Below are 22,166 nucleotides of genomic sequence, written 5' to 3' on the forward strand. Positions count from 1 at the left end.
CTAGCCGTATGCAACTATTAAATTAATTTTCTCAAAATTATATTTAATCTTTTCATAACGGAATGAGTACGCGAAATGTGATTAGCAAATCCGAAACATTCCCCTAGAGCTATAAGAAGACAGGTTGATTCTGTCGTTGACCTTTCCGTATTAGTTACAGTATAATTCGATCCTTTATCAACTACATCCTTGAACTGAATCTTATGACTATGGATAATGTCAAGTCACATATAGCGAGACGTTCATTTTACTTGTACAGGCCGAGTTAACTCCAATTAGATAGGTTAAGTGAAATCTGTATTTCAAGTCTTAAGCTATCACCTTGCAAGGATTTAGAGTCAAGTCTTCCACAAGCGATCCTTGGACGTATCTCCCATTTATCGAGAGTGACAAATGCTCAATCCAATGTATAACTATCCTGCAATTACTTCCTGTGATACCCAACGTCTGCCGTTCACACCCCAGAGTCATCTCTGTTATGGATCGTGTTACAATAGGATCAAAGCATCACATTCCATAATCCAGAATCACTAATTAACATTCCTTTGAGTCTGAGGATTACTTATACCTATTAATACCAATGAGATGAACAGGTGACAAGGATAAATCTACCCATCCTGTTATCTCAAGTCGGGTCCACAATCCTAATGAACTCCCTTTCATTGGATCCATGTAACTGTCCAGATATCGAGCCACGGAACTTATGGGCCCTAGTTTCTAATCCTAAGAATTAGAGTCGCCTTAAGGGGAAATCATGACTCTAGAACCTCACGGAGTTGTTCGGTCTATAAATAGTCGTCTTTGCAAGAGTAAATCATTAATTGTATATATTTCATGTTGTTTGTCAAAGGTTATAACTCATCATCACCCTTATCATTCTAAGAGGGCTTGAAATACATGAAAATTATCTCACCCATAGTTTAGGAGTAGTTTATAGTTGTCACCAAAACCCAATCTAAAGTACTCACTGCTTAGATAACGTATAAAATCGAGTAGTTTAATACTTGTAGTTATAAATCCCGTGGATTCGATACCCGATCTTAACCGGATTATTACTTGATACGACGGGGTACACTTGCCCCTATGAAGTAGCATCCAGTAGAGTTAGAGCACTTAGAAAGATCATATCCATAGCCCTAGCACACACTTATCATTATATTTTACCGCTCTACCGGATATGCCCATCAAGTTTTTGGCACCGTTGCCGGGGATTTATATGTTTTTGCAATATTAGACCAAAACGTTTTATTGTTAGTCTAAGCATTATCTTTGTATAAATTTTTTATATACACTTTTACCGACAATATTTTTTGTTGTTCATATTTTCTTTGTTTATTTTTTTTTAGTTTATGCACACCCGATCTCGGAGTGATACTCTCGTTCCTATTGATCTTGAAATTGAACGAACTCTTAGTAGGATTCGGAGAGAAAAGATGGCCAACGTCAACAATGAAACCTGTTGGGGTTTAGTGTCCTATAGACAATTGTTCTAGGATATAAACTTAATGTAAATGAAGTGTTCTTTACATCATTTGTTTTAAATAGATATGGTTTCATAAACTATATAAAGGCAACCTCTTTTACGAACTAAATAAGTCTAATAAAAGGAAATCCCTAAGTTTGTTTAAAGTGATTATAAAGTGTTCATAAAAGTATGAAGTGAGACGAAACTTTATAATAAATTAATAAACTTAAAACCACCCCAAGTCAAGTACTATGTTTAGAAATAGGATTGACATATCACTGTTAAGACTTGCATGTAACAATGTCTTCTGTCGAGACAGAGAGCTGATCTCACAAGCTTCAGATATGCAGCTAGAGCATTGGATGCACTTAACAGTTCAAACTAGTTGGGAAAATTACAATCAATAGTTGTGCTCAAGCATCTAAATGTGATAGCAAAAGCTGGAGATTGGGGGTGAAGTGGGGATAATTAGAGGGGGCATTGGCTAGTTTGTTTATATAATTATAAAAGTAACAGCAAGTTTCAGTTGCCAGACAAGCCCAAATCTTCTCCTCCTACAATTTGTCAACCTACCTATGATTTATATTAAAAAAAAGTAATAAGAAACAGGTGCAGTGGTGGTCCGTGGTAGCCGTTGAATATTTAAAAAGCCAAAGAGGGAGGGTAATTAGGAATTTTTTTCCATTAATATATCTTCTGTCTTTATTTATTACTATCTTCTATGTTTATATAAATTATAGTGATATTTAATATTATTGTAATTCCAACCTTAACTGGATTAGTGAAGTTAAAATAGGTCTTATTCTTGGCTAGATTATTGAAGTTATAATAGGTCTTGTTCCAATCTTGAAAGCATTCCACTTCTCTTAAATTTAGGTTGGATAAAACGTCAATATTGTCATTTGAAATGTGAGCATGTGTTAATTTAGTTTATCAAGTAGAAAATGTGACATATGTATCTGACAAGTCGTGATAATGAACAAATTATCTTTTTAAATATTACTACTTACAGAAATAAAATGACTATCAAGTGGTAAATGTTAAAAGTAACTAGCACTAGCAAATATTGAAGTTTGAGATTTGTGACTGCTGTTGAAGCAATGCGGATAAGCCGTATGATGTTATTCGATTTACGAATCATGCGTTTCATTGTGTGATTTGTTTAACAGTCTCTAAACTAGTTTGAGATTTTTTGTTTCTTTACCATGTCGTTACCATGTTTTTGCCACATACACTTCTTCAACCTACCAAATTTAGAGAATTCATTATTATTTAATAGTATATTTTTAGTTTATTTTGCAATTTGGTTCATGTTCATGTTCATGTTCATGTTATTATATAATATGTAATTATGTTATCTTTTTTTACAGGTATATAATCTACCCTTGTGAAGAAGGGCTAAGGGCCACCAATATCAACGTATTTTGGTAGTTGAAACATGTTGATGTATGGTGTATTTTTTGGACTTTTTTGTACATGAGCTAAGACTTAAGATTACTATAGATTTAGTTCATTAGGTTACTTTTGTAATTATGAATGTACTTTTGAATTTATAATTATTAATATATACAAGTTCAGTTTATATTAATCATATTTTTGTTTATTTATATTTATAAATCTAGAAGTAATTTTACTGCAATAAAATGTAGCTAGTAACGGATCGGAATTCCATCCTAAACCAAGAATTTTAAATTTTTTATTTTTTCAAATTTTATTTTAACAATTGACGGATGTTTATGTCAGAATATTACCTTCTGACGGAAAATATATTCTGATGGAACATATTTTCGTCAATATATCCGTCAAACCTGTTAACGGTTAGTAATGTCAGTCAAAACGTCAAAAAGTGTTGACGGAAAATCCGTCAGTCAACCGTCAGGCCATTCCGTCAGAGAACCGTCAAGATAAATCTTTGACGTGAATTTTATCCACGGATTTCATTCCGTCAGAGTTCCGTCAGTAAATCAAGTTACTGACGGAATTTAGCTGTTTACTGATGGAATATTCCGTCAGTAAACAGTTATTTTCTAGTAGTGATTCTAGGAGCAGAAAAATTATGGTCAATGCCGTTGGCTTCACAGAATTCAACAAACTGTTGGTTCTTGAATTCTCTACCATTATCACTTCGGATGTGAGCTAACTTAAGGTCTTTATCATTTTCAAGTTTTCTTACTAAAGTTGAAAAAGTCTCAAAGGTTTCATCCTTGCTACTCAGCAAGATGATCCAAGTGTACCGAGAAAAGTCATCTACAATGACCAAGGAAAATCTTCTACCACCCAAGCTCAGCGGATGGACTGGACCGAAGAGATCCAAGTGTAGCAACTCTAATGGACGCTTAGTTGAGACAATGTTTTTACTATGAAAGGATTGTTTGGTTTGTTTTCCAGCTTGACAAGCGTGGAATAATTGATCTTTTTCGAACTTAAGTTCTGGCAGTCCCTCAACCAATTGCTTTCTTGCTAATTTTGCCAGGAGGTCCATGCTTACATGACCAAGTCTCTTGTGCCATAGCCATGAATTTTCTTCCTTTGACACTAAGCATACAGTTTTTGAAAATTTCTTTTCTAAGTTCAACATGAAGACATTATCAATACAAGGGGCAGTTAAAATCAACTCATTTGTTTTACCCTCGAATATTTTACATCCAGTGTCATCAAATATAACTTTTCTCCCATTGTCACATAGCTGAGCTACGCTGAGTAAGTTATATTTGAGTCCGCTGACTAGGGAGACTGACTCAATAGTAGGATTACCACCAACGGTTCCTGACCCTACTATCTTACCCTTTTTTTTGTCACCGAAACTTAGACTTCCACCTCGTTTACGCACAAATGTGATGAACTGAGTTTCATCACCAGTCATATGCCTCGAGCATGCGCTGTCAATGTACCACATCTTTGACTTCTCAGCACACCTCAGGCTTACCTGCAATATAGCTAGTTATCTTTAGGTACCCAAGTCTTTTTGGGTCCTTGTTTGTTAGGCTCAGCAGGTAAAGCATCATATTTAATTTTATGACGACACACTTGGACAGTGTGTCCATTTTTCCCACAGAAGTCACAACTGACCTTCCGTTTAGGATATCTCACTGACTAGTAGCACCCCAGTGCTGAGCATGCTAGCACACCTTTGTGGTGTGTCCTTTCTTCCCACAGAAGTCACACTGGACATTCCGCTGAGGATTCCATCTCTGCTGACTAGTACTTCGGTACTGAGTGTTCAGAGGAATATTTCTTTTATTCGGAACCTTGAGTTGGTTCTGAATAGATGTGACGTCCTTTTTCAGTTTCTTAGAATCTGATTGGACCTCAGAGACAAACTTTTGCATAATTTCAACATTGCTATGCAAAGTTGAGTTGTCTTGGAGAAGATATCGAAGGTCACTCAGTTTGACTTCTTCAATCTCATCACATCGCCTGCTGAGTGCTCTAACCTTCTTGTTACACTTTTTGACAAGTGTGTAGAGGTCACTCAGGGCATTAATCATTTCATTTCTGAGCAAGGGTAGTGATATTACCTCAGTTGAGTGTGCCTCATCGTCAGATGCAACGGAGGGGTCAGAATGCTCAGAAACACAAGGCTCAGCAAGCTCATCTACCATGAAGCAGATCTTTGCTGACTCAGTGGCATCGTCTCCTGATGATGATGACTCATCACTATCACTCCAGGTTGCCACCATTGCCTTCTTGCTGTTCTTCTTTTCCTTCCTTAAAGTAGGACAGCTTGATTTGATATGGCCAATTTGATGACATTCAAAGCATGTGATTGGCTTTGAGCTGTCCTTCTTGTACTTGCTGTCGCTGGACTCAGCTTTGTACTTATCAAACTTCTTGTAAGGCTTCTTTGAATACTTATCATTCTTTCTGAACAACCTTTTCATTTTTCTAGTGAACATGGCCATCTCTTCATCGTCTGTTGAGCTCCCGTCAGTGGAGTCAGCTTTCATGACAAGAGACTTTTGCTTCTTGTCTTCAGACTTCTCCTTCACTTTAAAATTCTTCATTGAGATCTCATGGGTCAGCAGCGAGCCAATGAGTTCATCATACTTGTAGGTGGTTAAGTCTTGTGCTTCCTCAACAGCAGTTTTCTTGGCTTGCCAGCTTTTAGGAAGACTTTTCAGTATCTTCTTGACTTGCTCTTCCTCAGTAAAGATCTTGCCAAGTCTCTTGAGCTCGTTGATAATGTTTGTGAACCTTGCGTTCATCTCAGGGATTCCTTCATCATCATTCATTTCAAACAGCTCGTACAACCTCATGTACTGGTTCACCTTGGACTCCTTAACTTTGTTGGTTCATTCGTAGGTGACCTCCAGTTTCTTCCAGATCTCCTGCGCTGACTCACAACCTGAAATTTTGTTGTACTCTGCAGCATCTAACGCACAGTGAAGCATGTTTATAGCCGAAGCATGATTTTGTAGCTTCTTGAGATCATCTTCTGTCCACTTAGTCTCAGCTTTAACAACCGTTTGGCCGTCAATAGTTTCAACAGGAACAAATGGGCATTGGACTATAGAAAGCCATGCACTCATATTTGTTGCCTGAATGAAATTTTTCATTCTATTCTTCCAAAAGGTATAGTTAGACCCGAAGAACAGAGGAGGCCGAGTAATGGACAGTCCCTCAGGTAAAATCTGAGTTGTCTGATTTCCTGGGAGGAAATGAGTGCTGTTCTCAGCCATTGTGGGGATCAGCTCAAGATAGTTATATCTTGCTCAGTGAGCTGTTAAATTCGGATACCACTTGTTGGTCCCTTATAACGTGACAAGGTTAGTTCCAAAGGGGGGGGATATGAACTATTTAAAATTTTATCCGTTAAGGCTGACTTCTTTTCTTAAGAAAAGGTTTACACAGCGGCGCTAAGTAGTTTTGAGACACAAGCTTAGTCAACTTGTGACTAAGTCTGTTTCTTTCCTTGAGTCAGGAGATAGCACTTAGAGTCTATTCCTGAACTCAGCTTCTTAGTGCACTCAACTCAGCGTGAGCTCGTTACTTAGTCAGTTTTATAGCAAGCAATATATAAAGGAGTTTAAGGGTTAGAAATATGTTACTCAGCAGACATATCCTGGTTCGGCCTCTTCGCCTACGTCTAGTCCCCGGAACTCGTTCCGAGCTTTTCGAATTCTCTACTGAGCTCTTTAAAGGTAGAGCACGAAACCTTTTACAATAGAAGCTGAGTATACAAGAGTACCTTCCTCTATACCTCTACTCACTCCTATATCTACCGCTGAGTACTATAACCGAGTACTCAACCTCTCCTTTCTATTCTTCTAGAAATGATAAAGTTTTTGTCCTAAACAACAATTGCTAAGACACTTTAGATGATTGAAAATCACTCTAGACTTTTACACAATGATTGGAAATTGGTGTAAGATTTTTTGCTTTGCTTTTCTCACAGAACTTCAAGTATGAATTTGGACAGCGTTTCGACTAATTGAAGATCTGCATCGAATGAAGCAATTGAGAGGCCTTTATATAGTGACACTTGAGGCACCGGTAATTTCGAATTTCGAAATAACCGTTGGAGGGAAACGGCTTCCTGTCGTTGTCACTCAGGACGTGCTCAATGTCGTTGGCCAATGAGATTCTTGCATCTTCTGTCTGCGACAGTGCTCAACAGCTTTTCGTCAAATAAACAGAATGTTTCGATATTTACGGCAAACTCTTCCAGACAGCTTCCTGCGCCTTCTGAACTTTACCCAAAGTAGAAATACTTTGTCTAGAAGTTGGTTCTGTTCTGCCGCTGACCTGACCACATTGTCGCTTGACTCAGCAGCTTCCTCTTGAAGCTTTTGTTAGAAGTCTTCTCGATCCTTCTTCATGCTGAGTCGTCGTTTCACTTGATACGACAACGTTTTATCTTCTTGGGCTGTGAGGTCTTGATGTGTTGACTTGGGCTTGACTTTCACTTATGGGCCTTTTAGACTTTATATCTTAATGTCTTATAAATCAATAAACTCAACATTGAACAAACACATTAGTGTGAATAAATCAAAGCATTTAAATTTAATGTGTTAGAATATTTTTTATCAATTACTTAAATAATTTTGTCAAATCAAAATCATGTGGAAAGGTGTTTCAACAGACATCTGTGCCTATATTCAAACCCACAAATGGTTCGCTATCTAGGTCTTTAGCTGCATAAATTTGTAAAAAAATGTCAGAATTGGGGTTTCAGAAATTGGGGGTTTCTGAAATTGGGGGAAATTCAAATTTCAAATACCTTGAGTTGAATTGAAAAGTTCAGTGGAGAAGAGGAGTAGAAAAATGGCGGTGGTGGTGGTGGTGAATAGGATACTGGAATTAGAAGCTGCCATTGATGAAGTGAGAAAGCTTTATTTCTTCATCCTTTGGTTCTGGTTCAGCTACAGATTCTTGCATTACTATTTTTTCAGAAAAGGAGAGAGCTTTTTGGGGAAATCTTGGTGGTTTTGATTTTGGGGGGTTTTCGTGAGAGAGAGAGAGAGGAGAGAAAGAAGAAAAAAATAAGAAATTAAAGAAAGATGGAGAAGATGGTATATTTGATTTTTAAATTTTATTTTAGGGTTTGTTTGTGATAATTAGATAATAAGGGGGTCAATTTATAAAAATAAATAAATATAAGGACCAAATTAACTCTTTTCCCTTTGACTTTTAACACTGTTAGTCAATTTGGTATGTGTTTGCTAACGGAATGAAGTACATGGTACCACTTTGCAAACTTTTAAACCACATGGGTGTTGTTCGAAAATGAGTGTAACCACAAGGTTTATTTTTGTACTTTTCCCAATAAAATAAACAAAAATAATTAAACTCATTTATTGGCTCATAAATTACCCAACACACCACCTTCTATGGACAATAATTAAAAGTTCCGTTATTTGTCGTCAAATGTAAATACATCGAAACATAAAAGATCGGTTTAATTAAGAAATTTAAGTCTTGATTTCGAAGTTATGGAATTTATGCAAAGCCAAGGCTCGTATTAAACAAAAGCATTGAGTCCTAACCCACAAGTTATCTCTATAATGAAATTTTAAAAAGCAATAAAATTTGGATTTTTGAAAATTTTATGAGAACTTGAAAGTACACAATTTAACCCGAAATTCTTGTGAAGAATTTTTTGAGCCTAAAAGAGTTCGTACGAGAACTCTACTTCTTTCACAACATTTCGAGAGCTTTGACTTCACTCAACTCATAGAGTTTGCATCTAATACCGGGTTAAGTACACTTATTTTGGTAAGAAGGGTAATAAATGATAAAATGATCCCACTTAGGCTAATTCCTTTCTTAATTATTTTTCTCGTTTTCATTAACCTTTAGGAAGCCCCCTCCAGCCTATTAAACGACTTCTTTGCTAACACCTTTTTAACATTTAACCCTTTTTCCTCTTGTTCAAATACCAATAAAATCAACCGCATCGGAATTACCCGAAACAAACCAAGGCCTTAAAGCACAATAAGTCTTCGAAATCGTTTTTGTGCCGCTCTCAAAATAAAAAGAAAAAAATATATATGAAAATAAAGAGCAAAAAGGCATTCTCAAGCTCTACCCGAGCAATTTCAAGTTTTATTTTACAAGCTTGCTAAGGCCAAAATGGAAAAAATGATGCATCAAAATGGTGTTTGGACTCGAGTTTCTAAAAATGAACCACTAAAAAAGCCACCCACATTACAACCCCCCTCCGAGTTCATTTTTAATATTGCCTAAACCATAACATAGGAGGAAAAACCCGGATGAAAATGCAAACTCAAAGTGACTTCGAGTAAGTATAAAGGAGAGCGCAAAAACACCGACCCACCAAAATTTGAGCGTAAGAGTGAAATCCTTTGGTGAGGTGCAATCGGGTTCTCAAAAGATAATCGATCCCCGTTAGTATTGCCTATTAAGTTTGATCATGCAGGTTTCAAATAAGTTTTGGTCACTCATTCGCTTGCGTAAGTACTTGCCGAAAACTTTTCGTAAAACTTTAGCTTCGAAATCACGCACTTGGTAAAACTAACCGAAAGTTTGTTTCTTAATTGTCTCAATCCCTTGTCTTTCGATTTCTTTTACTTGAGGACAAGTAAAACTTTAAAGTCCGACGAGGTTGATAGAGGCATTTTGTCCCTATCTTTTAGCGTGGATTACGGTTCAATTATGGACTAAATAAGTGAGTTTAATTACAAAAATAATGTGTTTTTAATAAAATAACAAAATAAAAATAAATTTTATGCTTTTGATCAAATTCCTTTGTTTTCAGTTAATTTTGGAAAAATAAGCGTCAAGCTAACTCGGCTGTCGAGAATCGTATTTCGTAGGTACAAGCAAAGAAGTAAAATCCACCGACACACGCGGGGCGTCTCTATTAATACACGAGGCGTACAGGAGCAATTTTTCAATCTAAGTTTCAGAAGCTCAAGTACGCGGGGCGTGTCCCAAGCCACGCGGGGCGCCGAAGACATGATTCAAGCGATTAAACCCTAGAGACTCAATCACGTGGGGCGTACTCCAACCTACGCGGGGCGTGGTTATGACAACCAGTCTGATTCTGATCCACACACAGTCAATTATCAACGGAATGGGCAAACATGCGGGGCGTCTGTCTGTCCACGCGGGGCGTGTTCATGACATCAAGCCTGAATCTGACCCTCATGCAGGAAATTGTCAACGGAATGGGCAAACACGCGGGGCGCCTGCCTGTCCACGCGGGGCGTGTCCTGGGAAAAATGCAGAAATAATGCAACTTGTGTATTTACGATTCTACCCCCGAGCTTGATGTATAAGTAAGAGTGATTAGCATTCATTTCACTATTCAATTTTCCATGTATTAGAGTTCCTCACACCTTGAGAGCTTGTATAATCCTCCCGTTACTCCGCTGAAGTTCTGCTCCATCCGCATTCACCAAGCTCGAGAGTTCCACCTCCAAGTCCTAAGAGACGACTTTGAGTCCGGTTAGCTAGTCTTAAGGGCCAATTCTTCTTCCCTTTCTACTTGTTAATTAGCTTGTACTCTTTCTATGTACTAGGCTTGGTTGTATCCCGTATTTTCATATTCCATATTTATAATACATGATTTACGATTCCGTTTTCACTATACGTGTTAATGTTTATTGCTTGCTTTGATACTTATAATTGATTGTTGTGTAAGTCGTTTACGAGCTCCAAAATCTATTAGGAATCACATAGGTGTTGCCTCACCGGAATTGACAAACTAGAAACCGTAGGAATTGATGAGCCACGGAACTTATGGGCCCTAGTTTCTTATCCTAAGAATTAGAGTCGCCTTAAGGGGAAATCACAACTCTAGAACCTCACGGAGTTATTCGGTCTATAAATAGTCGTCTTTGCAAGAGTAAATCATTAATCGTATATATTTCGTGTTGTTTGTCAAAGGTTATAACTCATCATCACCCGTATCATTCTAAGAGGGCTTGAAATACATGAAAATTGTCTCACCCATAGTTTAGGAGTAGTTTATAGTTGTCACCAAAACCCAATCTAAAGTACTCACCATTTAGATAACGTATAAAACCGAGTAGTTTAATACTTGTAGTTATAAATCCCGTGGATTCGATACCCGGTCTTAACCGGATTATTACTTGATACGACGGGGTACACTTGCCTCTACGAAGTAGCATCCAGTAGAGTTAGAGCACTTAGAAAGATCATATCCATAGCCCTAGCACACACTTATTATTATATTTTACCGCTCTACTGGATACGCCCATCAAGGAGTCAATGTGATTTCCTAATTTGTGACCTTTTAGTAAAGGTAAGATTTGTGTTTTCCATATAAGAAAATTTGTGGGAGTTAATTTGTTGGAGATTTGGGAGGTAACGGAAGAAAATGGGAGAGAATCAGATTGAGGAGTAGAGCAGGTGCCGTTAGCCATGGAAGCGTAACAGAGATTTTGAGGGAAAGAAAAAAAAAGAAACGGAGATAGAACAGAGTTGTTAAACCTCAACAGCTCTTAATACCATGTAGAAATCAAATACTCAGTGGAATTCTCATTGATGTTGGCTAAATATAAAGGTTGTACATGAAGTATCAGTTACATGAAAATAGGAAGTATCAGTTACAACAAAATAGGAAGAGATAAGTTTTTGAATTCAAAATACAAGTGCGTTTAATTCTTGCTTATCTACAGCTTAAAGAGGAATGACTATAATATCCTTATCATTCTGGCCATTCTCTTTTTTTAAAACCTCTAGGAATTGGATCTATTGTGCGGTGTACCATTTCAACATACAGTGGCATCACATTACTCGGATTCATCGAGCAATAGGCTATGAAGCATCGTAGATCATTGTGATCTACAATAGATACTTTGATTGGACTGTCTTTTGCTTGCATAGGCATTCATAAGTCATATAAAGGTTGAATCAACACCTGCACATGTGTAAATTCTCTCTTTTAACTTCTCAAATTTGATTTTTTTTTTGCAAACCGGAGCAACTTTGATTCACCACCAATGTACGTCGTGGTATTTGCTACCTTTTTCCATTTGTCATTCCAAGATACCATACAAATAATAATATATGTAGACATATCTGTGAAAAATGTAGTTTGAAAATGAGTGAAAATGGGTGAAAGTTCATGAAATTGAGTGATCACAATTGATCAAATGCGATCGCATTTATCTCATTGCGACTCACAATTGATCAAATGCGATCGCATTTGATAAAATGCGCTTCGCAATAAGATAAATGCGACCGCATTTGATTAATTGCGATTGATCGCATTTGTTTCAATCAGATTGCATTTTACGATTTGCAATCCGCGGACCCTAAATATGTAACTGTTATATACATCAAAAATTTGAATGAGATAAATCGCATATATGTTTTCATCAACAAGAAAATAAATTACCTTATGTTTAGAGACAAATGTCGCACTGATTTGGAGCAGATGTTGCAAGTGATTTAAAGACAAATGTTTGAGAGTGATTTGGAGATAAATGCAAACTCATGTTATTAAATGGTCTTCTGAATTTAGTATTATTTAAATATATTTTTTAGGCATCCTAAAGTTGTATGTCACTTAAGTAAACTTGTTTATTGGTTATGCCAGGGTTCGAGTAGGATTTATTCATACTTAATATGTAACTATATTGACTAATCTAATCTAGCCCACATTATATTTATATGGGCTTTTATCGAGTTGACTAGGCAAAAAGAATTAATTCTCAAATCCAATCAATCAAACTAATATTTATATTAAAAATAAAGTAACATTAATGTATAGTTATGAACAATAAAAAATATAGCAAACACAAAATTAATTAGTTAATATATATATATATATAAATTAATTAATTAATACCAAATTTGGATAAAAAAGGTAAGAAAATATATAATATAAGAGTGGGGCAGGGAGGGGTAAGCCGAGCTCATATTTTGAGGTAAATCCTAAGTCGTAAACTCTAAACCTAACTCTTTTTTATGTATGAGGTGGATAACGGTTTCATATACAGATTTACAATTGAGCGACAAATATAATAATATGTTCATTAATATATTATTTATTAGACCATTTATAAAATATATTCGTCAACTTAAAAAAACTAAACATGACCATAGGGGAAGAAGAAATTAACATGACGAAATGTTTCTCTATAAATGAAAATAAAAATATTGAAATGTTATTTTGTATTTTCAATAAATAAAAAAATAATAATTAATTAACATAAAATAGTTATTATTGATAACATGGCATTTATTATTATTTTTTGAATGTTGCTAAAATACAAATTCATATTTAAATACCGGAAGAATAAGGTACCCCAGAGGAAGTAATCCAACTATCTCCATCAATAAATTTTCCGACAGAAAATCCGGCAGCCTCTTGAGCAGTAATCTTCTTAACACCCTTCCAAGTAACACTCTTTGATGTATCAGCACCAAGTCCTTTGTTCTCATACTCAGCATAGAAACAAGTTTCGGTTCCATATGTTCCCATCCATGGAGACCATCTTTTTGCATTGATCACATTTTCAATATTAGTGTGCATAAAAATAGTCCTTGAATAAGGATTCCTTGGGCGGCCTAGGAAAGCCGGATTTGTCTCCTTGACGGTGAGGTAGTCCTTTTCAACTGTAATGGTGGAGTTTTGAATGATGAAACCAGTTGTTTGCCTTGTGTCATTCCTTCCTTGTGCTGTGATCGTGCATTTCTGAAGATCAATTGGTTTTCTGATCAAGAACTTACAGTTTTGGAAAACTGCGGCGGCGTCCCCGAAAACCATGTCGATGGTGCCAGAAATTGTGGTGTCACGGTAGAATTGGCGGTAAGTGTGGGTAAAAAGGGAGTTTTGGTAGCCATTTATATGGCAGTTGTAGAAGATGGACATATCAGATTGCACCTTGAGTGCTATTGCTTGATGTCCGATGGCTCCGGCTGTGTTTTCGAACCCGATATCCTTTGCTATGAAGTGAGATCCATTAACAGATGCACCAAATAAATGGAAACAGATTAGGATAAAAAAAAAGAAAAAATATATGAAACATTAAAACTCAAACTCGTGAGCTACTTACAGACTGTGGCGGTCATGATAGGGGCAACACCACTAGCAAAGCTAGCATTTCCAGTGATCTTAGTCTTAGTCGGACCATCTCCAATCAACATGACATGAGTCGCTGCTCTTTTAAAAGTGATATTCTCCTTGTAAACTCCAGCCTTAACCTAAACAACAAAAGGTTCAGTTCTGAAATCAGGAATCTTCTTAATAGCTTCATCAATGGTTTTAAATTGGCCACTTCCATCCTGAGCAACAGTAATATCAGGCTTAATCGTTGCCGGAGTAGCAGTAAGAAGTCTCTTTCTAGCAGGAGAAAGCCACGTCGGCTCGGCAGCCATATTGGTTGAAAGAAGTTTCCGGCCTGTAATTACTGATAAATTGAAATCACCGAGAATAGAAGAAAGTCCGGCGACCATCGCAAGTCCATTGCTTGAAAGCTGACTAGAAGTTAACAAAATTCCCTTCATTTTCTCACCGGCTTTTCCTGTGGTGTTATCAAAGCCATTGATGCAAGTCTGCTGATAAGTAATTGTAGCACTAAGCCAGATTTTGAGGTTATCGAGAAGTTCATCGAGTTTCGTCAGATCAATATCTCTGACCTGTTTAATAGAAACTCGGAGATCTTTAATGGCGGTTTTCATCAATATTTTGCAATTAGCAAGAGCTTGTTTCGACATTGGATCTTTAGCAGCATCTCGCACGGTGGTGGAATTTTCAATTGCCTTTTCAAGAGCTTTAACCGCAGCTTCAAATCCAGCCATAACTAGCTGGTTCGGTGACGTCGCATTTCCGGCGACTTTTGTAAGACTCTGCTCACATGTTTGTTTTTACCTAATACATTAGTCATAAAATACCAAAATTACACTTTAATATTTTAATATATTTTAATAACAATATATATATATATATATATTATTTTAATGTAGTAATGTCGAACTTATTTGTCTCTAAGAATCTGTGGGGATGAGATGAAAAAAAAAATATAATTTTGTGAAAAAAAAAATACCAATATATTTTATAGAAGTTTATAGAATTGGCATGTTTGTTATTAGTTCTGATTCGTGTATTATATTTCTTGCATTTAATTTTAATTACTTAAACTCCTATTTTAAGTCACCAAACTCTCTGTTCTAAGAATCTGATTGTTCTATTTAAATATCAGTGATTTTTTTCTTGTTCTATCCCTGTGGAGACGATAATTTACTATCACTTTGTTACTTGTACCTAGTGCACTTGATAGAGTCACACCTTTTGGGGGACAACAGGTTTTTGGCACCGTTGTCGGGGATAGAAAAGTTAAAGTCGTTGTTTTTTTATATATAATAGTCGGTTCTCACTTATTTGTTAAGTGTGAATTTGTTCAGTCAGAACAAGCAGCCGAAGAAGAAGAACAAGCAGAGGGACAACCAAAAAACACATGGAGGAAAATGTTCCACCCTTACGAATGAAAGAGTATTGAAAGCATTCATTTATGACACATATGTCATGCATCGTGATGTTGGATGAAGAAGAAAATGAATTTGAGATTAAAGCCTCCATGATAAAAAAGAATAGTGTAAGCAATTGTTCAATTTAGTGGATTGCCAAATGAGGATCCTAATGACCATATTTATGATTTTCTTAATATTTGTAATACTTTCAAATCTAAAATGGGTGTTTTTGACGATGTGATCAGGTTGAAGCTATTCTCATTCTCTTTAAAGGACAAAGCAAAGAGGTGGCTCTATTCTTTGCAACCGGGATCCATCACAACTTGGGATCAAATGCTTGGAGCCTTTTTGACAAAATATTTTCCACCTTCCAAGGTTGTTCGCATGAGAAATGAGATCTCCAAATTCACCCAATATGATGATGAGTCACTTCCAGAAGGTTGGGAGAGATTTAAAGAGTTATTGAGAAGAGTACCAAATCACAAGATACCCAAATGGATGCAAATGCAAATATTTTACAATGGGTTGAGCAATGCATGTAAAATTCAAATTGATTTAGTGGCAAATGGTGATCCGGATGAGAGAGGCGGAAGAGTTCTATGACTTGATTGAAAAATTGGTGAGAACAAGACATAAATGGCATTCGAGGAGTAATGGTGGAAACGAGAGGATTCATGGAGCAAAAATTATGTTGGAACTTTCAGAACAAGTTGAAGCATTGTCCAAAAAACTGAAGAAAATGGAAATGACTTTCGGTTGTTCAAAACATACCTTTGAGTTGTGAGTTTTGTGGAGGAAATCATCAAGGCATTGAGTGTGGAAAGAAGAAAAGTGCAAAATTGTATCCAAGAACAATTTTACCTTTTGGGAAATTCTTTAAAGCGATAAGAGAATTCATTTTCTAACACTTATAATTCTGGTTCTAAAAATGATTTCAATTTTTTTCAGGAATAGCCAAAAGACATTACCAGCCACCTTGTTCTCAAACAGAAAGAACAACCAGAAATTGTTCAAAAGTATGCAAAACCTCTACCACCAAAAGAAGAGCACAAATCCAACATAGAGGAGATGATGATGCAATTTATGCAACAACAGCAAAATTCAATCAAGAGCTTGTAGACTTGCATGCAACAACTAACCGACATGGTCATCTGATAGGGGGTCAAAAACCCCTATCTTTGGGTACGGGTTTAGGACGGTTTTTAGCGTTATTTTATGAATAAGCGAACAATTCTTGCATTTATATGCTTTTGTGTGAGTTAGTTAGAAATTGGCTATGTTCTGTTTACTTTTCGTTGTTTAGGCTCGTTTTCTGGTTATTTTAGGCAAATATGGCCAAATTGGCATGTACGTTAAATTTCCACTATCTTTTATAGCTAATTGATCCGCCAAAAGTCGCACCAAACGGAGTGTTCACTCCAAATAAGCGATTGGTGGGTCAATTTAGCCTCGGAAACTAATGTTATTTGGAGTTTTCGTGCACGTGCAGGCTAAAACAGGAACGAGTTTGGGTGAAAGTTGCGTTTCGGGACATCCAGCAGTCGCGCAACGCGTTCTGGGCAATCCCGCTCGTCGAAATTGCCTTTTTAGGCCGGATCGGCCAGCTGGCACTGCCAGCCCATCGAGCAGGCCTCTAAGGGGCAAGCTCGGCGAGCTGGCGAGCTGGCCCTCAAGGGCCTACTCGAGCGAGCTGGCATGGCCAGCTCGCCAAGCTGGCATGGCCAGCTCGCCAAGCTGGCTCGCCCAGCTCCGCGAGCTGCCCTGCGAGAATCAGTCAAAAGATTGATTCCCGGTCCCACAAAGCCACGATTGACCCCACGACTTCCCACCTGCCAAATGATACGAATTAGGTCAGAAAGAGGGCCTGAACCGCATCTATAAATAGGAATTTCCAATTGTAAATGAAACATCTTTCATTCTTGTAATTACTTTAGCCTTCACCCTTGAAGAATCCTCTCCACCTCCTCCATCTCCTTCAACCTCCATTGAAGCACCTTCGAAGCTCCGTCCAACGAGGATTATTCAAGGTCCATCCTTAAGACCTAGGAAGCCGGCTGCAGGGTAGACATGTTCCCTGAAAGGGATTTTCTTATCACCTTTCATCTAATTATGTTTGTACCCTTTGATACAGTCTATAAATCCTAGGCTAATTGTATCCCGTGACAATGTTCTTTGCCTTTAATAATATTTTAGCTCTTATTTTGTTCTATGATCTATTTATTTAATCTTTGTCTTACGCTTTATTCAATTGGTTTAACTCATCCAAAAGCACCAAAATCTAGTAGGCACATATTGAGAGCTGAATCTGACCTAGTCAGAGCCTAGGAGATTGAGGACCTCTTAGTTGATTAAGCCCAAATTGCTGAGCCTTAGACCTAGTTTCGGCCTTACAAGGGAATCACGCACTAGGGACATCAGGAGGGTAAGTAGGGTTAATCGCCTTGAATACAAGTGACTTAGATTAGGTTTTTAATCTATTGACCTAATAACCTATCTTCATTATTATCATTCATACCATGTTCCTTCGGGTAATTGCATTAGTGAAAGATCACCAAGGAGTAGTTTAACTTACTTAGGAGTAGAATAACTTAATTAGGAGTAGAATAATTCAACTAGGAGTAGATTAACTTAATCATAACAACTCAAAACCCACACAGCCTAGATAACACCTGAGACCAAGTAGCTCGATACTTGCAGGAATAAATCATGTGGATTCGATACCTGGACTTGTCCAGATTTTATTACTTGATAACGACAGGGTACACTTATCCCTTAGTCAGCCTCATCGGTGACCGACGCCGCTGAGGCGCGTCAAGTTTTTGGCGCCGTTGCCGGGGATTTATTTCTTCTGCAATATCGAACCAAAGGTTGATTTGTTAGTTTAGGCATTCCTTTGTGAATATTCTTTGTTTATATCGTTTATACCTGTTTATACAAATACCTGTTTATACAAATACCTGTCTATACCAATACTTGTTTATATACGATTCCTTTGTGAATATTCTCTGTTTATATCGTTTATACCTGTTTATACAAATACTTGTTTATATACGTTTCCTTTGTGAATATTCTTTGTTTATATCATCTATACTTGTTGATAGGGGTCAAAAACCCCTATCTTTGGGTACGGTTTTAGGACGGGTTTTAGAGTTATTCGGTTAATAAGCGAGCAATTCTCGCATTTAAATGCTTTTGTGTGAGTTAGTTAGGAATTGAAAACATTCTATTTACTTTTCGCCGTTTAGGCTAGTTTTGTAATCAATTTAGGCAAATACGGTCGAAATAGCATGCGTATTAGAATTCCGTTATCTTTTTGGCTTTTTGGACTAATGTTTTCCGGAGTTTTTATGCGTATGCAGGTGTGAAGTCGGACGAAAAAGGTCGCGGAACTCATCGAGCTTGGATCGAGCATGCTTCGGGCGAAAACGCTCGGCGAGCAGGGCCCCACGGGCCATTTCTGCTCGCCGAGCAGGCCGCCAGAGGCTTGCTCGGCGAGCAGGAGCCTGCTCGGCGAGCAGCGCGCCAGGCGCATGCTCGGCGAGCAGGGGGCTGCTCGGTGCGAGCAGCCCTGCTCGCCGAGCAGCCTTCCCTGCTTGGCGAGCAGCCCTACGGGAATTGGTCAAAAAGACCAATTCCGCCCCCACGAAGCCACGTTCGGCCCCACGTCTTCCTACACCAACTAGGACACGAAAATAGGTCAAAACGAGGCCCGAGACGCGTCTATAAATAGGATTTTTCAATTGTAATTAGATATCTTTCGTTTTTGTAAATTATTTTAGCTTTCCCCTTGTAATTCCTCTCCATCTTCTCCATCTTCCTCAACCTCCATTGAAGCTCCTTCAAAGCTTTCTCCCGAGGAATTACCAAGGTCCGTCCTTAAGATTAAGTCGCCGGCTGCAGAGTAAACAGGTTCCTTGAAAGGGATTTTTGTATCTCCTTTTATCTTTCCATGTTTGTACTCTTTGATACAGTTGCCGAACTTGACTTATTGTATCTTGTGACAATTATCTTCGCCTTTAATAATAATTTAGCTCTTGTTTTGTTCTATGATTATTTGTCTAATCTCTGTCTTACACTTTATTCAATTGGTTTAACTCATTCAAAAGCCCCAAAATCTTGTAGGCACATATTGCGAGCTTAATCTGACCTAGTCAGAGCCTAGGAGATTGACGACCTCTTAGTTGATTAAGCGCCAATTTACTGAGCCTTAGACCTAGTTTCGGCCTTAGGGAATCACACGCTAGGAACCTCAGGAGGGTAAGTAGGGTTAATCGCCTTGAATACAAGTGACTCAGATTAGGTTTTTATTCAATAGACTTGATAATCTATCTTTATTATTATCGTTCATACCATGTTCCTTCGAATAGTTTCATTAATGAAAGATCAATTAGGGGTAGAGTAACTTAGTTAGGCGTAGAATAACTTAGATAATTTAGTTAGGATCAGATAACTTAGCTAGGATTAGTATAATTCAACCTAGGAGTAGATTAATTAAACAAACCAAACTCAAAACCCCCTAAGCCTAGATAACATCCGAGACCAAGTAGCTTGATACTTGCAGAAATAAATCCTGTGGACGATAACCTGGACTTAAACCAGAAATTTATTACTTGATAACGATGGGGTACACTTATCCCTTAGTGAGGATTCTCTGGAATCCGCATCAAGTTTTTGGCGCCGTTGCCGGGGATTTATTTCTTCTGCAATATCGAACCAAAGGTCGACTTGTTAGTTTAGGCATTCTTTGTGAATATATTCTTTGCTAATATCATTCATACTTGTATATATAAATACTTGTTGATATACTATTACTTAAATTCGATCGTTCTTCCAGCGACTATGGACAACAGAGCGTCGAACCCGTCCATGAACGATCTTAACACAAAAATGGACTTCCTTGTGGCTTCATACAACCAAAATAACCAGCCAAGGATACCATTCTGCGAGAGATGCGGCCAGAATCACCCCGGTAGGGTATGCCACATCAACTATTACGTACCTAGAGGTGAGAATGTAAGTTATTTGGGTAATCATCAAAGGTATAATTCTGAACCTTCAACTTACAACTACTACGATCAGGAGCATACACGATATCCACCGGCGCCCTACATGGCACCCATGGATACCCTTCCATGTCCTCATTCTAACTCTGATTTTTATGGCAGGCAAACAGAGTACTCAGAAGGAATAATGACTCTCCTAAAAGAGATATCCGTCCGATTGGCAGCCAACGAGGAGGCATGCAGGACCCTGAGTAACCAGCTCGCCACAATCAGACAAGAAGAAAGGGAATGTCACGAGGCGTTCCTCTTGCAAGAAGAGGCGGTTCAAGCCATCGCCCTAAGGAGCGGCAAGGAAGTGGACACACTCGTGGCACCTCCATCGCAAATGTCTCCGTCACCTCAGGTAAGTAGGGAACCGGAAGTGGTAAGCAACCCCGGTCCCGCATCTGAAACCTCAGCTTCTGAAATAGCTGTAGAAAAAGTGGTTAGGCCTTATGCACCAAAACTGCCATTCCCTCAGAACCAGAAAAAGGCCAACCTAGATAAGAAATTTGCCCGGTTCTCGGAAATCCTTAGTAGATTAGAAATAAACATTCCATTAATGGAAGCACTAGAGGAGATGCCGAACTATGCAAAATTTCTTAAAGACATGTTGTCGAAAAAGAAGAAGTTTGGGGAAAATGAGATAGTGGCTTTAACAGAACAATGCTCGGCCATAATAACCCATAAATTACCCCCCAAGCTTAAAGATCAAGGGAGCTTTACCATCCCGTGTAGGATAGGCAACATGCACATAGATAGGGCATTATGCGATTTAAGAGCAAGTATTAATCTTATGCCTCTATCAATTTTCAGGAAATTGGGGCTCGGAGAACCTAAACCAACAAACATGACACTGCAGCTAGCGGATAGGTCAATTGCACTGCCTAGAGGCATAGTTGAAGATGTGTTGGTAAAGGTGGATAAACTGATCTTTCCGGTCGATTTTGTGGTCCTCGACATGGAAGAAGATGACTCCGTCCCCATTCTTCTTGGGAGACCGTTTCTTGCAACCGGTAGGACACTAATAGACGTCCATGGAGGTAAATTGGTCCTAAGGGTGCAGGACGAAGAGGTAACATTTAACGTTTATGAGTCCATGAAATTTCCTCAAGAACGCTCCAAAAGTTGTAACTTTGTGGATGCACTAATAGATGAATGTGTTGAGGAAGTTGACCTTGATATAAGAAATGCCTCTTTAGAACTCGGTCTAGGTGGTGAGGAATGTGAAAACTCGAGTGAGCCATTTGAAGATCTCCCACCTGAAAAATGTTATTGGGTTAAGGGTAGAAAAAAGGACCTTGATCGTGAGATCAAACCTAAGCCTAAGACCTCGTTAGAGGAACCTCCAAAATTGGAGCTTAAGCCCTTACCCAATAATCTGAAATATGTTTTTCTTCAACCTCCCACAGATTTACCCGTTATTATTTCTTCTTTGTTGACAGTTGAACAGGAAGAAAAATTGGTGGAGGTGCTGATGGAACATAAAGGAGCCTTTGGATGGTCAATCCACGACATCAAAGGCATCGACCCCAAAATCTGCAGGCATAGAATTTTCCTTGAGGAAGAGATCAAGCCATCTGCCCAACCTCAACGACGGCTCAACCCTAACATGAAAGAGGTGGTAAAAGTCGAGGTTATAAAACTCCTCGACGCAGGTATCATCTTTCCGATTTCTGATAGCCAATGGGTAAGCCCGGTTCAATGCGTCCCTAAAAAAGGGGGAACAACGGTAATGGAAAATGAAAAAGGGG

General features: G+C 38.0%; 1 pseudogene; it reads right to left on the minus strand.

Annotated features, from left to right (window-relative positions):
- Positions 1–13,181: 13,181 nt before the first annotated feature.
- Positions 13,182–14,761, minus strand: LOC136217503 (putative pectinesterase/pectinesterase inhibitor 28; annotated as a pseudogene).
- Between the last annotated feature and the right edge of the window lie 7,405 nt (positions 14,762–22,166).

The sequence above is a fragment of the Euphorbia lathyris genome, chromosome 2, assembly GCF_963576675.1.
Source record: "Euphorbia lathyris chromosome 2, ddEupLath1.1, whole genome shotgun sequence".
NCBI classification, from domain to species: domain Eukaryota; kingdom Viridiplantae; phylum Streptophyta; class Magnoliopsida; order Malpighiales; family Euphorbiaceae; genus Euphorbia; species Euphorbia lathyris.